Below are 6,294 nucleotides of genomic sequence, written 5' to 3'. Positions count from 1 at the left end.
AAGCAGAAGATATTAAGAAGAGGTGGCAAGAATACACAGAAGAACTGTACAAAAAAGATCTTCCCAACCAAGATAGTCACGATAACGTGATCACTGACCTAGAGCCAGACATCTTGGAACGTGAAGTCAAGTGGGCCTTAGAAAGCATCACTACTAACAAAGCTAGTGGAGGTGATGGAATTCCAGTTGAGCTATTACAAGTCTTGAAAGATGATGCTGTGAAAGTGCTGCACTCAATATGCCAGCAGATTTGGAAAACTCAGCAGTGGCCACAGGACTGGAAGAGGTCAGTCTTCATTCCAATCCCAAAGAAAGGCAATGCCAAAGAATGCTCAAACTACCGGACAATTGCCCTCATCTCACACGCTAGCAAAGTCATGCTCAAAATTCTCCAAGCCAGGCTTCAGCAATATGTAAACCGTGAACTCCCAGATGTTCAAGCAGGTTTTAGAAAAGGCAGAGGCACCAGAGATCAAATTGCCAACATCCGCTGGATCATGGAGAAAGCAAGAGAGTTTCAGAAAAACATCTATTTCTGCTTCATTGACTATGCCAAAGCCTTTGACTGTGTGGATCACAATAAACTGTGGAACATTCTGAAAGAGATGGGAATACCAGACCACCTGACCTGCCTCTTGAGAAACCTGTATGCAGGTCAGGAAGCAACAGTTAGAACTGGACATGGAACAACAGACTGGTTCCAAATAGGAAAAGGTGTATGTCAAGGTTGTATATTGTCACCTTGCTTATTTAACTTATATGCAGAGTACATCATGAGGAACGCTGGGCTGGAAGAAGCACAAGCTGGAGTCAGTTAGAATTAGATTGGGCTATATAAAATGAAAACCCAAGTAAGTGGCTTAAGATAGAGCTCTTTTCCTTTTTCTCCCCTCACCAACTCCTCCTTTCCCTGTATGCACTTAAGAAATCAAAAGCTGTGACATCCAGGGTTAGAATGACGAATAGATAATAATCATTTTGCGCCACCATCCTTGAGGTTGCCTCAAGGACCAAAACAGCTGCCAGAGTGCCAGCCATTGTGTCCACATTCTAGGCCCAAAGAAGGAAGGCATGAAGAGGGATGAAAGGTGTGTACTTGACAACTATCAGCTCCACCCAACAACTTCTGCTAGCTTCTCCCCTAGCTGCATGGGAGGCACACTGCTGCCCAGAACAGGGTCTGTTAACAAGGAATAGATATTGGGAGAGCAGCCAATAAATGTCCAATGGGGACACAATAAATATCAGCTGTTATTATTGTTGTTGCTAACCCAGTTTTTGAGAGGGGGGGAAAGTAAGCTCAGAGAAACTGGGCAATTTGCACTGAACAAGTCTTAACTATATACCTATAAACCTACCATGCTCTGGCCCCTTAGGATACACATGCTGAATAAGACGTGAGCTCTGCTCTCAAGGACATGAAATCAAGTAATTTCAAAGAGCACTGAGTCTAATGGTCCAAAGGATAGAACACTCGGCCTGGGGTGAGGGTAGGAGGCTAGAGTCAGGGAGGGCTTCCTGGAAGAGGTGGAAATCTTCATTATGAGAATAATGGCTATACCTGCTATATATGAGATATGCTATATAGCTCACATATATGAGATATATATACGTCTCTCTATATGAGATGCTGTATTTCTACTATAAATGAGGCATGCTGGAGACAGGCTTAGCACGGTGTCTGGCACACAGTGAATGCTCAAATTAAAACAGCTCTTATGCTGCTATGATCATTGCATCATCATCATTATCCTGATCATTTTTCAGAAATTAAAATGGCTACTTCTCAACTTTATAATATTTTGCAAATGAATTCATCTTCAAAGGGTGTTGACCTCCAATATATATTTAAAAAGCAGAACAACAGGAACCAAAAATTTCTCATTTTCTGTTGACTCTAGGCCAGAAACTGACCTTAGGAACGATAAATTTGTACCTTTTCAGGAAGAACTGGATTTAAAGTCCTGGCATCTTACATTTTAACCTCAGGCACTTAACTGGCATCCTCTCTATGTGATAATAGGAAAGAAACAACAAAAGATTAAGAGAAAAATTTTAAATAGTAAGAGAGTTTAGTTCTGAGAAGGCTAGACGCACTGAGGCTAATTCACATTTTACTCCAGTGACCCCAAGAAAAACCAAATTTCCTGGAAGATCGAAAGGCAAGGCAGGTTCTGTTTAAAACCAAACTCTGAGTGAAATCAGATTATTGGGGATGGGAGAGGGACACACGGTAGCCTTTAAAGTGAAAGTGAAAGTTGCTCAGTTGTATCTGACTCTTTGCGACCCCATGGACTATACAGTCTATGGAATTCTCCAGGCCAGAATACTGCAGTGGGCAGCCGTTCCCTTTTCCAGGGGATCTTCCCAACCCAGGGATTGAACCCAGGTCTCCCACACTGCAGGCGGATTCTTTACCAGCTGAGCCACCAGGGAAGCCCAAGAATACTGGAGTGGGTAGCCTATCCATTCTCCAGTGGATCTCTCCGACCCAGGAGTCGAACCGGGGTCTCCTGCATTGCAGGCGGATTCTTTACCAGCTGGGCTGCCGGACCTCAAAAATAGCATTGGTCCCCTGGATATTTTGGGAGTGTCCTTGGCAGAGCATGGCAGGAACCAGGGGCCTGTGTGGACATCTCCTCCAAGGGCACACCTAAAGAATGCATCACCCGCCCTCCCCTTGACCCCGAGCCCCACCCAGGCCCCAGAGCTGCGTCAGCAGCCATGTAAGTGGCACAGAGATGAAAGGAGATGTTTAAACACCCAGAAATCATCTTCCAATTTAGGAACCAAGCTGCAAAACATCTTTCTCCCTTCACGGCTTGAGTTGGGAATTTGGATTTTGAACCTTTTCTCTTGCCAGGCTGCCAAAACGTCTTCATGAATTGATAGAAGGCGAATGGAAGATTTCAGGGACAGAAGGGCTGTGGGCCTTAAACTGCCTGGAATCCGAAGATCCAGACCAGCAGAGCCCATTCTGGACTTTTTTGTTTCCTCTCTGCTTCTGCCAGGGCTTCTGATCACCTCATCATTGCTGCTGTGGTGGCAGTAATTATTAAGCACCCTAATACTTGAACAAGGAGTGTGCGATCCTGTAATTACATTCCTCCCTGCCCCATTGTTGGGGGAGAGTTGGAATTGTTGTCCCTGTTTTGCACAAAGGAAAATGAAGGCCTGGGTGAGTGAACCAGTCCAGGGTCAAAAACTAGTCAGCACAAGGGCGATGCAGGATGTGGGTGGGGACGGGGCAGACAGAGGTTCTAGCCCAGTTTGAAAAGCTTGCAGGTCTAAGTTCAGGACATGTGCTTTAATCTTAAAGCAGTGGCTGCGCAGCTCACGTGTGCGGAACGTGTGCAGGGGTTTCTGCGGGTTGGTCTGTCTATGTGTCTGTGGGTCCAGTGTTGGTGCTTCCACGTGTGTATCTATCCATGTGTGTGTGTGTCTGTCTGTCTAGCTGTGGAAAAGGAGGGACAGAGGTGAGAGGCAGAGGGTAATCAGAAGACAGGAAGGAGAATCAGTTGCCACAGTTTAGAATGGCAAAGCTGCTGACCCCTTCAGAATCATCTGGCCCAGTCTAAGTTCTCATTGCTAGCTTTGGTAGGTATGATAACATCGTGGTGACTTAATTTTTAAAGTGGTTATCAAGTATTCACTGGTGAAATGACACGAGGCCAACCAGTTGCTTTTAGAAGAACTCTGGCAAAGAAAGGGTAATTTGAAGGAAGATGACCAAATGAGATTGGCAAAATGTGGATAATTGTTGAAGATGGATACCCAAGTATTATGTTTCCATTTCTTCTATATGTTTAAAAATTAAAAGTTTTTAAATCTTGTCGGCCACTCACTGCAAAGTAGCATCCTATGGGTCAAACACCATTCATACAAATCTTTATAAAAATTGAATAGTCACCAATATTTAGAAATGGCAGATTGCAAATTAAAGGCTCGGTTTCTAGTTTTTCTTGAAAAATCAGATGCTCTGATAACTCCAGTCCCATACATGATCCTTTTGTTTTTTTACTTCATAAGTTTATTTGGCTACGCGGAGGCCCAGCTGCTGCATTGGGATCTACCTAGTTGCAGCATGCAGGATCTTTTCTTTCTTCCTTCCTCCCTTTCTTTCTTCCTCTTTCTCTCTTCCTAGTTGTGGCATGTGAACTCTTAGTTGCGGCCTGTGGGATCTAGTACCCTGATCAGAGATCGAGGCTGGGCCCCCTGCGCTGGGAGCATGAAGCCTGAGCCACTGGAGCTCCAGGGAAGGCCGCCACAGCGCTTCTGGGTAACAGAGGATTGCGCACTGGGAAGCAGCTGGAACGCACGCCCTCCACGGGGTCTTCGGTTGTTCTTTGCCGCAGCCCCCACCACGCTCCATCTCTCCTGACACTGACAGCGCTTATCATTGCCCTTGGGCCACTGTTTCTCTTTCCGTAGAAATAAGAGGAAAGGGATTGAGATCTCTTGGAGCAAGGACTGCTGTTTGCCATCCACATGTCTAAGAGCTATTTCCCTCATACTTACACCACTACACTATTGGGGGTGGTAATAGATTCAAAAATCACATTTTCCAGCTTTTCTTGAATGTGAGAGTGCCCTAATGGGGAAGTTTTGTCCCCAGAGATGTTTCTGGTTGTCACAGCTAGAGGTGGGGAGCACTACTGCCATCTAGTGGGCAGCGGAGGTGATGCTGCCGAACACCCTGTCAGTACAATGCCCGGGACACACCCAAAAAAGTCTTCAGTCCAAACTCCATCATGCTGAGATTGAGCGGCCAATGCGTTACAACTGAAAACTGATGGTGGGGCTTCCAAGAATGTTGTCGGTGCCTTGCCATTCTCCTGCATTTCCCCTGCAATGCAAAAATGATGGCTGGAGCTTAAGTAGCCATGTTGTGACCTGAGAGAGGTTCTGTACTAATGCATGCTAAGTCGCTTCAGTCGTGTCCGACTCTGTGCGACCCTATGGACAGCAGCCCTCCAGGCTCCTCTGTCCACAGGATTCTCCAGGCAAGAACACTGGAGTGGGTTGCCCAGTGGGAGAAGGAATCTCCCACTGGAAGGTTTAAGAGTATAGGGCTTCCCTGGTGGCTCAGAGGTTAATGCGTGTGCCTCCAATGCGGGAGACCCAGGTTCGATCCCTGGGTCAGGAAGATCCCCTGGAGAAGGAAACGGTAACCCACTCCAGTATTCTTGCCTGGAGAATCCCATGGATGGAGAAGCCTGGTTAGGCTGCAGTCCACGGGGTCGCAAAGAGTCGGACACGACTGAGCGACGGAACCAAACCAAACTGAAAATTTAAATATTAAATCTTTCACAGGAACTTTTTTTTTTTACATGACAGGTACTAAATCCAATCTAAATTCACTGAAAGCCAAATATAAAATAGCAACAGAACAGGCATTTTCCTAAAAGGAATAATCACTATTGGGATAAATCTATATGTCAGGTATTTTCTTGTTTTGATACAGCTAAAAAATAAAAATAAATTTCATATCTAAATTTTTAAGCTTATAATATATAATTCTGTATTTACAGGTAGTTCAACTAGGGGAAATAAGTCAGCACAATCATTTGAATTGGTTGTCTACATACTGGACAGGGCTTATTTCTTTTTTTAAATGTCTTTGCACATGTAAAGCACGCCATAAGATGTCCTGTTTTGCCATGGACGATGCAACCATTTTTAGATCGACCCTGGCAAATCACACAAGGTTCAGTGGCATTAAGGGGAAAACAAGACTCCATACTTTCAACTGTCTTGCATTTCTTCTCTCTCAAAGTCTTTGACGTCTTCTTGGCTGTCATAAACGATGCTGTTAGAAGTCGAGGGCTGACAATAGTCCTCACTTTCTTGGGATAGAGAGGCTCGTGTGATCTTATCATCATTTTCTTCAACACACGATTCTCCGGAATCACTCACCGTAGATTTCTTACAGTCAGGGACATCAAAGCCCTCTCCTTCTTGCGTCAAGTCTTCTAGTTAGGCTTTCTCAGACATATTCCCTTTATCTTTTCCTTTATCTTCAGGAAGCCAATCTGTACTAAAGATGGAAGGAAACGGAATCTCTGTCCACACCATGGAGCTACTCCCTTGGAATGCTGACCTCCAGACTGGCTTTAAGTAAAAGGAAGGAACCTATAATTGGTTTAAACTGCTACAGTCAAGAATTGATAACGGTTACAGTCAGCCGAGTGTAATTTCTAAAGGACTTCCCTGTGTGCCTGGTTCTCTATGCTAGTGGGGAAGAAAAGACAGACAGGAGGGCCAGATCTTTACAGGAAAGCAAGAGAAAGCACA

At 44.9% G+C, this 6,294-nt stretch overlaps 1 pseudogene; it reads right to left on the bottom strand.

Annotated features, from left to right (window-relative positions):
• Positions 1-5,540: 5,540 nt before the first annotated feature.
• Positions 5,541-6,075, bottom strand: LOC129555113 (E3 ubiquitin-protein ligase Mdm2 pseudogene; annotated as a pseudogene).
• Positions 6,076-6,294: the final 219 nt, after the last annotated feature.

The sequence above is a fragment of the Moschus berezovskii genome, chromosome 15 (assembly GCF_049115385.1).
Source record: "Moschus berezovskii isolate FMDL1 chromosome 15, NW_MosBer_1.0, whole genome shotgun sequence".
In the NCBI taxonomy this organism is placed as follows: Eukaryota; Metazoa; Chordata; class Mammalia; order Artiodactyla; family Moschidae; genus Moschus; species Moschus berezovskii.
This window is presented reverse-complemented; position numbering and strand designations above follow the sequence as displayed.